The 13,534-nt window shown below is 40.5% G+C and overlaps 1 pseudogene; it reads right to left on the bottom strand.

Moving 5' to 3' along the window:
* Positions 1 to 1,120: 1,120 nt before the first annotated feature.
* LOC146976347 (odorant receptor 131-2 pseudogene) lies at positions 1,121 to 2,088 on the bottom strand (annotated as a pseudogene).
* Positions 2,089 to 13,534: the final 11,446 nt, after the last annotated feature.

The following is a 13,534-nucleotide window of genomic DNA, read 5'->3' as shown; positions in this document are numbered from 1 at the left end:
CGTAGCATAGCTATGCAGCTCGAGGCTCCACTCAGCTATTCCAAAAATAGCTTACACCGACAAATAAAGGTAACGGACCTACTGCCACTGTATAGGGATCATGGCAATGGCTGAATTTGCCAAAATGTTGAACTATCCATTTAAGCAAGTTGATTTACTGTTCATCAGATTGTTGTGCATGGAGGACCAAGAATGTCCAAGTAAAAGAAATGATTTCCTGACTTCCTGAACTTTAAAATAAAGTTGGTGAATTTACTTTATTTGGAAAGCTTTCAAGTGTTCAATGTAAAATCAAATTTCATGTAGTCATGAAGAGCAGTGCCCTCAGAAATTATATTAATATAAACATTGGTTTAACATTTCTTATTGAATGGTCCAGTGTTAGTCCAGTGTTCTGGTTCTGATAGACTTATAGACAGAGGAAACATCAGGTTGGGAGGAAGACTATCAGCAGGCCAGTATCATCATGAGATTGATAAAAACAAAAATAAAAAAAAACAAATACAAAACAATCATCCAACGCAGTGCTTTCACTAAATACTTTGTCAGCCTCTGAATTACAAAAAAACCTTAAATCAAAAAAAAAAAAAAAAATGGGGCATCAAACCTTTTGTTGAAAATCATTGTTTTATCTGAAAGTTTATCAACAATTTTAATTAAATGTTATTAAAGTTAAACTGAAATGAAAGTATTGCCAAATGTGATTAATTTTCCAGACATATACAGTTCACAGGGTAAAGTGATCAATTTGCAAGAAAAAGTTTAAACTCTCAGAGTGTTTTTTTTATTTCAAGGTTCTGTTTGCATCACAAGCTGATAGATGAAGACTTTAGAAAATGTTTCTCCAAAAATCCCTCAGATTGTTGGCAGTTGTTTTCAAATAGGGAATATATAATATTGAAGATTTTTTATGTTTAAAACCTCTATGTGAAAAAGCACCCCACTGATCATTTCACGTCATGTAGGACCTGATATTGATCGATATGACTGACACTGCTTTTTGTTGAAGCAAACACACTGGCCCACAGGTTCATTATCTGTGAGCTTCAGTTATTAAGCCAAATTCAACATTTATGGTTAGTTATGTTTGCACAAACGGTTACAAACTGATTCTACATTTTCAAATAATATTTTTTTTATACAAGCCAAAGGACAGTGAGTTTTTCAGTGCATTAAAGAAAACTTCATCTCTGAGGCCATAAATCAGAGGACTCAGACATCTTGGTGCAAGATAAAAAAATATGTAGTTAAAATACCTGACATTCATGTATAATGTAAAATTTATGTTCAACATGGCAGCTTCTACAAACGGGCACCACATCTGGATGAGACAGAGCAACAGCTGAAACCCATGAAGAATAACGGTTTTCAGCCCTTTCTTTGATGACTTTTTATCATCTCCTGATGCAGCTTGGGCCACTTTAATTATTTTAATATAGCAGAAAACAAGGATGATAGATATAATCAGAAACTGTAATTGATATATAGCTGACCTAAGATTATGCTGCCATAAGTGTAATATAAACAGCTCTGCATAACAGAAATAATATTTTTTGTAAAAGCCAAGTGATGTTGACACAAAGAAGGTGGAGAGAAAAATAATGCAAGGCAACGAGCTGAGGCAGTGAATGATAAGAATACAGTTTATAGTATTGCGTATAGAGCACAGCTCTCCATGGCGCAAGGGCATGCATATGGCCACATAGCGCTCCAGGGTCATTGCTGTTAGAGTAACAGGTGTGACTGAAGTATACACAATTGTGACGGTGCAGATAATGAGACATATCCATGCTTGAATAGTAATATCAAGCTCTGTGAAAATGGCAAGGACATCAGTAATGAATAACAAGAAACTATCTGACAGTAATGTAACAGCAAAGAGGATATAGCGTGTGGTTGTGTAGAAGCACTCTTTTGTAAAAAAGGTGATGATAAGCAGGAAATTGATGCAGAGAAAAACCATCACTAGGATCTGCACACTAACAAGCTGGTCTTTGATCAGCTCGTGCAGCTCAGTCCCAAACAGTGAGCTGTTATTTGCCATATATCTGCTTTCTAAACACAGAGGAGTTGTAGCCACAGCAAAATATGCAGCATGTCATTATCAAATAACGATTTCAATTTTGTATATTAAAGCCAAAAGACCATGTCTAATTTCAGCTTTGATTAAAGTGGCACAAAAGTGGATCAAATACAGTAGTTTAAAAACCTGTTGGGCCCATCCAGTGAGTAACATCATGTGCTGAGCTGTGAGCTTCTGAGAGATGGCTGTGCATGATGATGGCTTTAAAGACTAGTACGTAAATAACATCAAATGAAACCTAATCTAATAGTGTCGTCATTCCTGAGCCCTGTGTTTCCTGCGTGTTCCTACCAGTTGAGTTTTTTGAAGATAAATAAAAATTTTCTGTTCCACCATATCTGCGTCTGCTTTCCCCCACCCTGAAACAGTAGTTTGATTGTCAGTTGGACAGACTATTGCAGAAAGTAATGTGATCTCGCCCGTAACGCGAGTATCGCGTCGCTTGACACATTGGTCACATTTTTGATCATCGCTTCGCACGACGACGCAACCCATAAATACATATGAAATATTCACAACTTAGGAGGAAGCTGTACCTCCTCGCTGACCCTCTGCAGGCATTATCTTTTTTATTTCGGTCGCGGTAAAAGTACGATGTCGTGTTGTAAAGCTCCTGGAATTGGCCATGAAACCGCACACAGCCCCAACCCTTTTTTTTTTTTTTACACAGCCACAGTAGTCTTCTCGGGGTCATTCCTATGTTCCCACAGCCTTATGTTCCCACATTTCTAACTTTTGTTGTCACTGAAAATTAGGCCCTATGTTCCCACAGCCCTTTGGTGGTTACACCCCGCCTTTCCGAAGCCCCGCCTTTCCGACAATAGACTTCCATTCATCGTAATAGCGGGGTTTTCTATTTTTTCTAAAGACCCCGCTACTCCGAAAAGGCCAGTGGGGGAAACCCCCCCACTCCGAACGGACAGACGGACCTAATCAGAAAGGAACCAGAGGCTGTGCAGTGCGCAGTGCGCAGTGATCCTTTTTTCCTTTTTGGGGTCAAACGGATCATGTGCATAATTAACTGCAAAACAAGCAAATACTTCATAATGACATGTTCATTATGCTTCTAGCCTGTCAAGCCTCTACCTGGTCTTTTTACTAAACTTAACCAACTCCTTTCTTCATTGCCTAAATCCAACCAAAGCATCTCCCTCAGTCAGCTGTCAGCACGAGCGGTGGCTGCTGCAGCCTCGCGCCCCTGTGAGCTCAAGCCGGCTTCAGCCGTGCTCGAGCGGAGGGGGGGGGAGAAAAAAAGTGTATTTCTATTACTGTGTGGGAGATCTCCAACAACGGAGTCGGGGAGAAAGCAAGTGGGACAGATCTGCCCAGTCCCTGAGCAGCGCACGTTTCACAGACAAGCCACAAAGCAGAATGTAAACAACGTCACGCGGTTCAGCACCTTGGACAGCTGCGGGGGGGAGGAGGGGGTGTCGGAGTAGCGGTGTTTCGAAGTGGGGGTATTTCGGAACAGCGGGGTGTCGAAGTGGAGGGGTGTCGGAATGGAGAGCTGTCCCCCCCTTTGGTTGGGTTTAGGCAATGAAGAAAAGAGTTGGTTAAGTTTAGTAAAGAGACATTGACTTTGAATGGAAACTTGTGGCATTCATCGCGTTTGGTGTGAACGCACGGTAGAGATGCGTGGATAGGCAATTATTTCATCCGCAACCGCATCACAAAAGTCGTCATCCACCCGAACCAACGTTTTTTCAAAACCACACCCGCCCGCCATCCGCCCATTGTTGTATGTCTAATATGGACGATGCAAGGTATTAGCAAGGTTAGAAAGCTTTTGCCTGTTCAAGAAAGGAGACTGATCCAATGCAGCAGAGAATGCGTGCCACATACTTATTGTCATTTCCATGAAGAAAGTGTTGACTGTTGTTGCCAATGCGACGTTTTTAAGAAGTAAAAAAAAAAAATGTTCAGAATTTTTGAAATTATTACATATAAGTTATTTCAATAAATATTAACTTTTTACACAACATACACATTTCTTAAAATAATTAAAAGGGGGGAAAAAAAATAGAATATGAAATTGCAGAGAAACAATTTCGCGATAAAGGTGAACTGCAGCCATGACAAATTATCTCTCATCACAGACACCAGTGGGCAATTACTGCAGTGCCTGATGACTGCAGTGCAAAAAAATGTTCTGAATTTTTGAAATGTTTACATATAAGTTATTTCAATAAATATTAACTTTTTAACATTAAAAGTTTAACAATTTTGCGATAAAGATGATGACTGCAGTGCAAAAAAATGTTCTGAATTTTTGAAATGATTACATATAAGTTATTTCAATAAATATTAACTTTGCGATAAAGATGAACCTTTATTGATATCTGCAGCCATGACAAATTATCTCTTATCACAGACACCAGTGGGCAACTAGAAACAGCATTTCCTAACGGAACATGCGTGTGAATGCTGAAACCCAATGCTGAACCATGCTGAATTAGCAGAATAAATTGACAAAGACATGCAGAATGGCATACAAGAAACATGTCCATGGAAGGAATTGAACCCACAACTTCATGAGTGGTAACCTAACACACTAACCATACGGCCACAGAGAACCTGAGTTACAATGAGCTTTATACTATGAGGAATCAAAGACTGTCCAATGACAGCTGAATAATTGGAATCAAAAGTCAAGCAATGATGTGAAATGACTGAGGCAGGAATCGAACCCATGACCTTATGATCATTAAGCCTTTACTCTGCCACTCGGCTACAGAGAGCACACTGCTTTCAAGACTGTTGTCATTCATTGTAATGTGATGATGTGCTGCAAACTGGTATGAGTAATCAAGGAGATAACAAACACCTGTAACCAATTGAAGGCAGGGGAGGAGAGCAGAATTCAACATAACATAACAAGAATTCTTCCCTTAGATTCGAACCAGTGACCTTGGGGTTGGCAAGCAGCCACCCTACCCCCTACACTACAGTGGAGTTGTAGAGAAGAGAGGTTGAGACTTTGATGAATGTGAGATTTTTCAATGATGCTTAAAAAAAAGTAAGGAAAGTGCAGAAATTAGCCACACCAAGCAAGAAGATGACTTTTTTGTGACCTGTGACTATTTTTTGGTGAATTAAAATGAATTAAAAAGCACTTAACAGCAAGTTACAAAGTTGAGCTCCTTCTCCTGCTGCTGTGAAAAAAATGCATTGGGCTGAATGAGAGCAGAGAGCTCCCTGGCTGCATTTAAAAAATATTTTAAATTATTATCTAAGTCTCTTTGCATTTTTGACCAGAATTTTAGCCAGAAGACAAGTGTGGCTACAAAACTGGAGAAAATAATGTGTCTAGAGTTTAATTTGTGGCCGTGCTGGCAATTTATCCAGAAAAAATCCTGAATGTTTTTTCGATCCCTCTCACTCTAGCGATGATGTCACTCACTCTAAGCCCTGCTCGTTAGACGCAACACACACCCATTATAAAGCTGGATTTTGTCAAAAAACTTAATGATTTTAAAGCGGCCAAATATCAGAAACTGTTGAAGATATCAATAAGCTGAGTCATAGAGGAATACTTAAAAAGTTTGTCTACAGCTCAGAATTTGAATGAAGTCTCTAGCTGAAAGTATGTGGACACTTTAAAGGCTGAAAGAAGTAAGAAGATTTGAAGAGTTTCAAGACTGTTCCAATGCATTCTCTATGGGGAAAAAAAAATCAGAAATAGTTGAATATTGCAAAAAGTATGAATAGTTGAAAAGAGAAAAGACATAGCACACCTGTCCCGAAAAGGCTGAACATTTTGATATTTGAATTGTTGAAATAGCACAAAGTATGAAGGACTAGTTACATGACGAAGAAAGGCAGAAAATGGCCGAACCGAATAACAATAGTGTGAATGCTTCCAGCATTCACACTAATTACTGCAGTGCCTGATGAAAATTTGACTGTTTCAAAGAGTGCTGCTCGTTCTTCGTATGTGGGTAACAATATTTAACTATGTATTTTCCTAATTGGTTCAACCGCCACCCGCCCGAATCTAATTAGGGCCACGGGCAATCGCACCGGGCACTGGTCCCAACAGCTATTCGGCCATTTTCTGCCTTTCTTCGTCATGTAACTAGTCCTTCATACTTTGTGCTATTTCAACAATTCAAATATCAAAATGTTCAGCCTTTTCGGGACTGGTGTACTATGTCTTTTCTCTTTTCAACTATTCATACTTTTTGCAATATTCAACTATTTCTGATTTTTTTTTCCCCATAGAGAATGCATTGGAACAGTCTTGAAACTCTTCAAATCTTCTTACTTCTTTCAGCCTTTAAAGTGTCCACATACTTTCAGCTAGAGACTTCATTCAAATTCTGAGCTGTAGACAAACTTTTTAAGTATTCCTCTATGACTCAGCTTATTGATATCTTCAACAGTTTCTAATATTTGGCCGCTTTAAAATCATTAAGTTTTTTGACAAAATCCAGCTTTATAATGGGTGTGTGTTGCGTCTAACGAGCAGGGCTTAGAGTGAGTGACATCATCGCGAGAGTGAGAGGGATCGAAAAAACATTCAGGATTTTTTCTGGATAAATTGCCAGCACGGCCACAAATTAAACTCTAGACACATGATTTCCTCACTGGTTTGTAGCCACACTTGTCGTGTCTCATTTGATGTGTTCAAAACAGCAGACAGACTTACAGAATTGTCTCTATGAGCCTAATTGTGCAGCTAGACCCGCTCCAATGGCTCATCCACGTCAATATAAAAGTAGGAGCTGATTTTTTTAGAAAAACAGAAATGCCCCCCTTCTCTACCTTGCGACCCTGAGAAAAGTTTTTGCCCTACAAACATTTAATGCACATCAATGTGCTCAGGAAGGTCTCCTTGCCCCAGTAGTCATGGCCACATTCTGATAAGAGGTACGGTTCTCTTTTTCTGGGCTATTTTCGGAAGCTGCTCAGAGCACAAATCTCTCTGCTCTGCTCTGCTCTGTGTGCAGTGGCCAGCTGTTGGGGCCAGCTCGTTATGAAAGTCTATAAATAGAACAGTGCAGGTGCAGCCTGGCCGCTCGTTAAAATCGCCTGTTTGGTTTTTGGTCATTTTCTCCAAAACCACCGGCCCGATTTCAACCAAACCTTCTGCGTTGGACTCCCCTCGGACCCCCAGATGATATACCCGAGTTTGGAGAAATTTGAAGAAATTTTAATTTTTGGTCAAAAAAAAAAAAAAAAAAGTAAGCCGCGCGCCTGTCGTCTTTTTAAAATCGCCTGTTTGGTTTTTGGTCATTTTCTCCAAAACCACCGGCCCGATTTCAACCAAACCTTTTGCGTTGGACTCCCCTCGGACCCCCAGATAATATATCCGAGTTTGGAGAAATTTTAATTTTTGGTCAAAAAAAAAAAAACGTAAGCCGCGCGCCTGTTTGGTTTTTGGTCATTTTCTCCAAAACCACCGGCCCGATTTCAACCAAACCTTCTGCGTTGGACTCCCCTCGGACCCCCAGATGACATATCCGAGTTTGGAGAAATTTGAAGAAATTTTAATTTTTGGTCAAAAAAAAAAAAGTAAGCCGCGCGCCTGTCGTCTTTTTAAAATCGCCTGTTTGGTTTTTGGTCATTTTCTCCAAAACCACCGGCCCGATTTCAACCAAACCTTCTGCGTTGGACTCCCCTCGGACCCCCAGATGATATATCCGAGTTTGGAGAAATTTTAATTTTTGGTCAAAAAAAAAAAACGTAAGCCGCGCGCCTGTCGTCTTTTTAAAATCGCCTGTTTGGTTTTTGGTCATTTTCTCCAAATCCACCGGCCCGATTTCAACCAAACCTTTTGCGTTGGACTCCCCTCGGACCCCCAGATAATATATCCGAGTTTGGAGAAATTTTAATTTTTGGTCAAAAAAAAAAAAACGTAAGCCGCGCGCCTGTCTTCTTTTTAAAATCGCCTGTTTGGTTTTTGGTCATTTCCTCCAAAACCACCGGCCCGATTTCAACCAAACCTTCTGCGTTGGACTCCCCTCGGACCCCCAGATGATATATCCGAGTTTGGAGAAATTTGAAGAAATTTTAATTTTTGGTCAAAAAAAAAAAAAAACGTAAGCCGCGCGCCTGTCGTCTTTTTAAAATCGCCTGTTTGGTTTTTGGTCATTTTCTCCAAAACCACCGGCCCGATTTCAACCAAACCTTCTGCGTTGGACTCCCCTCGGACCCCCAGATGATATATCCGAGTTTGGAGAAATTTTAATTTTTGGTCAAAAAAAAAAAACGTAAGCCGCGCGCCTGTCGTCTTTTTAAAATCGCCTGTTTGGTTTTTGGTCATTTTCTCCAAAACCACCGGCCCGATTTCAACCAAACCTTCTGCGTTGGACTCCCCTCGGACCCCCAGATGATATATCCGAGTTTGGAGAAATTTTAATTTTTGGTCAAAAAAAAAAAAACGTAAGCCGCGCGCCTGTCGTCTTTTTAAAATCGCCTGTTTGGTTTTTGGTCATTTTCTCCAAAACCACCGGCCCGATTTCAACCAAACCTTCTGCGTTGGACTCCCCTCGGACCCCCAGATGATATATCCGAGTTTGGAGAAATTTTAAGAAATTTTAATTTTTGGTCAAAAAAAAAAAAAACGTAAGCCGCGCGCCTGTCGTCTTTTTAAAATCGCCTGTTTGGTTTTTGGTCATTTTCTCCAAAACCACCGGCCCGATTTCAACCAAACCTTCTGCGTTGGACTCCCCTCGGACCCCCAGATGATATATCCGAGTTTGGAGAAATTTTAATTTTTGGTCAAAAAAAAAAAACGTAAGCCGCGCGCCTGTCGTCTTTTTAAAATCGCCTGTTTGGTTTTTGGTCATTTTCTCCAAAACCACCGGCCCGATTTCAACCAAACCTTCTGCGTTGGACTCCCCTCGGACCCCCAGATGATATATCCGAGTTTGGAGAAATTTTAATTTTTGGTCAAAAAAAAAAAAACGTAAGCCGCGCGCCTGTCGTCTTTTTAAAATCGCCTGTTTGGTTTTTGGTCATTTTCTCCAAAACCACCGGCCCGATTTCAACCAAACCTTCTGCGTTGGACTCCCCTCGGACCCCCAGATGATATATCCGAGTTTGGAGAAATTTTAATTTTTGGTCAAAAAAAAAAAAACGTAAGCCGCGCGCCTGTCGTCTTTTTAAAATCGCCTGTTTGGTTTTTGGTCATTTTCTCCAAAACCACCGGCCCGATTTCAACCAAACCTTCTGCGTTGGACTCCCCTCGGACCCCCAGATGATATATCCGAGTTTGGAGAAATTTTAAGAAATTTTAATTTTTGGTCAAAAAAAAAAAAACGTAAGCCGCGCGCCTGTCGTCTTTTTAAAATCGCCTGTTTGGTTTTTGGTCATTTTCTCCAAAACCACCGGCCCGATTTCAACCAAACCTTTTGCGTTGGACTCCCCTCGGACCCCCAGATGATATATCCGAGTTTGGAGAAATTTTAATTTTTGGTCAAAAAAAAAAAAACGTAAGCCGCGCGCCTGTTTGGTTTTTGGTCATTTTCTCCAAAACCACCGGCCCGATTTCAACCAAACCTTCTGCGTTGGACTCCCCTCGGACCCCCAGATGACATATCCGAGTTTGGAGAAATTTGAAGAAATTTTAATTTTTGGTCAAAAAAAAAAAACGTAAGCCGCGCGCCTGTCGTCTTTTTAAAATCGCCTGTTTGGTTTTTGGTCATTTTCTCCAAAACCACCGGCCCGATTTCAACCAAACCTTCTGCGTTGGACTCCCCTCGGACCCCCAGATGATATATCCGAGTTTGGAGAAATTTTAATTTTTGGTCAAAAAAAAAAACGTAAGCCGCGCGCCTGTCGTCTTTTTAAAATTGCCTGTTTGGTTTTTGGTCATTTTCTCCAAAACCACCGGCCCGATTTCAACCAAACCTTCTGCGTTGGACTCCCCTCGGACCCCCAGATGATATATCCGAGTTTGGAGAAATTTGAAGAAATTTTAATTTTTGGTCAAAAAAAAAAAAAAAACGTAGGCCGCGCGCCTGTCGTCTTTTTAAAATCGCCTGTTTGGTTTTTGGTCATTTTCTCCAAAACCACCGGCCCGATTTCAACCAAACCTTCTGCGTTGGACTCCCCTCGGACCCCCAGATGATATATCCGAGTTTGGAGAAATTTTAATTTTTGGTCAAAAAAAAAAAAACGTAAGCCGCGCGCCTGTCGTCTTTTTAAAATCGCCTGTTGGGTTTTTGGTCATTTTCTCCAAAACCACCGGCCCGATTTCAACCAAACCTTCTGCGTTGGACTCCCCTCGGACCCCCAGATGATATATCCGAGTTTGGAGAAATTTTAATTTTTGGTCAAAAAAAAAAAAACGTAAGCCGCGCGCCTGTCGTCTTTTTAAAATCGCCTGTTTGGTTTCGGGTCATTTTCTCCAAAACCACCGGCCCGATTTCAACCAAACCTTCTGCGTTGGACTCCCCTCGGACCCCCAGATGATATATCCGAGTTTGGAGAACTTTGAAGAAATTTTAATTTTTGGTCAAAAAAAAAAAAAGACGTAAGCCGCGCGCCTGTCGTCTTTTTAAAATCGCCTGTTTGGTTTTTGGTCATTTTCTCCAAAACCACCGGCCCGATTTCAACCAAACCTTTTGCGTTGGACTCCCCTCGGACCCCCAGATAATATATCCGAGTTTGGAGAAATTTTAATTTTTGGTCAAAAAAAAAAAAAACGTAAGCCGCGCGCCTGTCGTCTTTTTAAAATCGCCTGTTTGGTTTTTGGTCATTTTCTCCAAAACCACCGGCCCGATTTCAACCAAACCTTCTGCGTTGGACTCCCCTCGGACCCCCAGATGATATATCCGAGTTTGGAGTAATTTGAAGAAATTTTAATTTTTGGTCAAAAAAAAAAAAAAAACGTAAGCCGCGCGCCTGTCGTCTTTTTAAAATCGCCTGTTTGGTTTTTGGTCATTTTCTCCAAAACCACCGGCCCGATTTCAACCAAACCTTCTGCGTTGGACTCCCCCGGACCCCCAGATGATATATCCGAGTTTGGAGAAATTTGAAGAAATTTTAATTTTTGGTCAAAAAAAAAAAAAACGTAAGCCGCGCGACTGTCGTCTTTTTAAAATCGCCTGTTTGGTTTTTGGTCATTTTCTCCAAAACCACCGGCCCGATTTCAACCAAACGCTCTGCGTTGGACTCCCCTCGGACCCCCAGATGATATATCCGAGTTTGGAGAAATTTGAAGAAATTTTAATTTTTGGTCAAAAAAAAAAAAAAACGTAAGCCACGCGCCTGTCGTCTTTTTAAGATGTTTTTAAACACAGCCCCACACACACACACGATAAACCAGACTGACAGAGGATGTCCACACACAAACACAGGCATCACACTCACACAGACAGACACACACAGACACTCACACACAGTCACACATGCACACATACACAAACAAACAAACACACAAACACAACACTGTTCCACACAGTAAAATGTAAGCAGTTAGTTGAGTCGCCATGGTAACTTCTGAGGGCAGGCTGCCAATCAATCAGATCATTAGGGAGAGAGGAGTTCTGTGGCTTTCTGCACATGTACACGCAGACAGAGAGACCGTCAGACACACACACACACACACACACACACAGGTTTTCAGCTCACATTCATCAACCTCTCAATTATTTTATACTTTTGATGTAAACATCTCCAACAATTTATATTTTTCTCATGAATTTAAGTTCAGACGTTTAGTCTTTCCAACTCTATTAATAGTAGTACAATTACAGGTGGAGCCTGGGACATAGGACGCAGCTTTTAACATCTATCTATCGTTCTATCTATCTATCTATCTATCTATCTATCTATCTATCTATCTATCTATAAACCCTTTGTCTCTTTTTTTCTCTCTTTTTCTTTCTTTCTTTTACTCCTTCATTTGTATTTTACATAGGCTAACTTCTTTCTATCTTTCCCTCCCTATCCATCCATCCATCCATCTACCTCTTTCTATCTATCATCCCCCTCTCTCTTTTTCTTCTTTCTTTCTTTCTTTCTTTCTTTCACACCATTTCTTTTTACTTCTTTGTTTCTTTCTGTTTTTCTTTCTACTCCTTTTCCCTTTCTATGTTTCTACCCCATTTCTTTCTTTCTTTCTACTACTCTCTGTATATCTCTCTCTTTCATTTATCCACCCCAATATCTTTCCTTCTTTCTTACTACTCCTCTGTCTCTTTCATTCATTCTCTATTCTCTTTATGTTCTATTATTCTGTTTTTCTTACCTTTTTCTTTCTCTATCTACCCTTCTGTCTGTGTCTTCTTTCTTTCTGTCCTTTTGTTCTTTCTTTCCGTCTGTCCTTTTCTTCTTTCTTTCTTTCTTTCTTTCTTCAGCTCATTCAGCATTGTTTCAACAATTTCTTCAGCTCATTCAGCATTGCTTTCAGCATTCACACCATTTCCATTCTTGGAAATGTTTTTTCTAGTTCTCCTTCATCTTCCGGATGCTTTTTCGGTTCGCTACTACACATTATATATCAAAACGTGCGTCTTGATCGGGATCGGTGTGCTATTACTTTTCTCAACAGTTTACGAATTTTTGGCGACGCAAGTCGCGAAAAACTGCGCAAAATTTTGCATTGAAGTCTATGGGACGGACGGGAAAAAAAGAGCGAAAAAGACCAATCATTGGAGTTTAACAAACGTCTACTGCTCAGGCATACTTTCACCTAGAGACTCCATTTAAACTTTAAACAGTAGACACAAGTCTTGTGTATTGTCGTATTACTCCATGTTTTGATAGGTCATATAGTTTTTGATCAATCCCTGATCAATGACCATGATCATTTTTGGAGAAATTATGAGATTATAATGGGTGTGTATTGCACGGAATGTTCGTGTCAGAGTGCGTGACATCATCGGTTAGAGTGGGAGAGATGCCAGAAAAACTCCAGATTTTTTCTCTTTCCAAACTCCAAACGGCCACAATTTACACTCTACACACATAATTTCGGCCACGGTTGTAGACGAGCTCATCCTCGATCTCTTAATCTGCTCAAAATATCAGAGTGACTTACAGAATTTAAACTCTGAGCCTCTAAGTGCGGCCACGTCTGTCTCTGCTCCTCATTGAGTCCAATACAAATATTTTCTGAGAGAAGCAGAACGGCCTGATGTTTTAAAACTACCAGCGTCGCCAAAATATTTACTGTAGAAACACCAAATCGTACCAAAATTTTCAGTAAGTCCTTAGAGCAACGTTGATCTGTGTTTTGTTCTGATAGGAGTTACCATTTTGTCATGCTAGGCCTAAATATGAGACCGGTGCAGAGGCAGAAAATGGCTCTTTTTCTCCACGTTTCTGTCTGTCTCAGCCTGCAGGGGCTCGTTAACTTCATAAACAATCCACCTGGCGCTCGTTTAAATGTTTATAAACACCGACACAGCTAAATCAGACTGACACAGGATGCAGCTACTAACTAACTATGTGTCAAGTCAGTCACACACACACAGACTCTAGAGCCAGCTTCATGTGATT

This window comes from Trachurus japonicus, chromosome 13 (genome assembly GCF_045865225.1).
Source record: "Trachurus japonicus isolate A0001 chromosome 13, Traja_1.0".
Taxonomy (NCBI): domain Eukaryota; kingdom Metazoa; phylum Chordata; class Actinopteri; order Carangiformes; family Carangidae; genus Trachurus; species Trachurus japonicus.
Note: the sequence above shows the minus strand (reverse complement) of the source record. Positions and strands in the feature narration are given on the sequence as shown.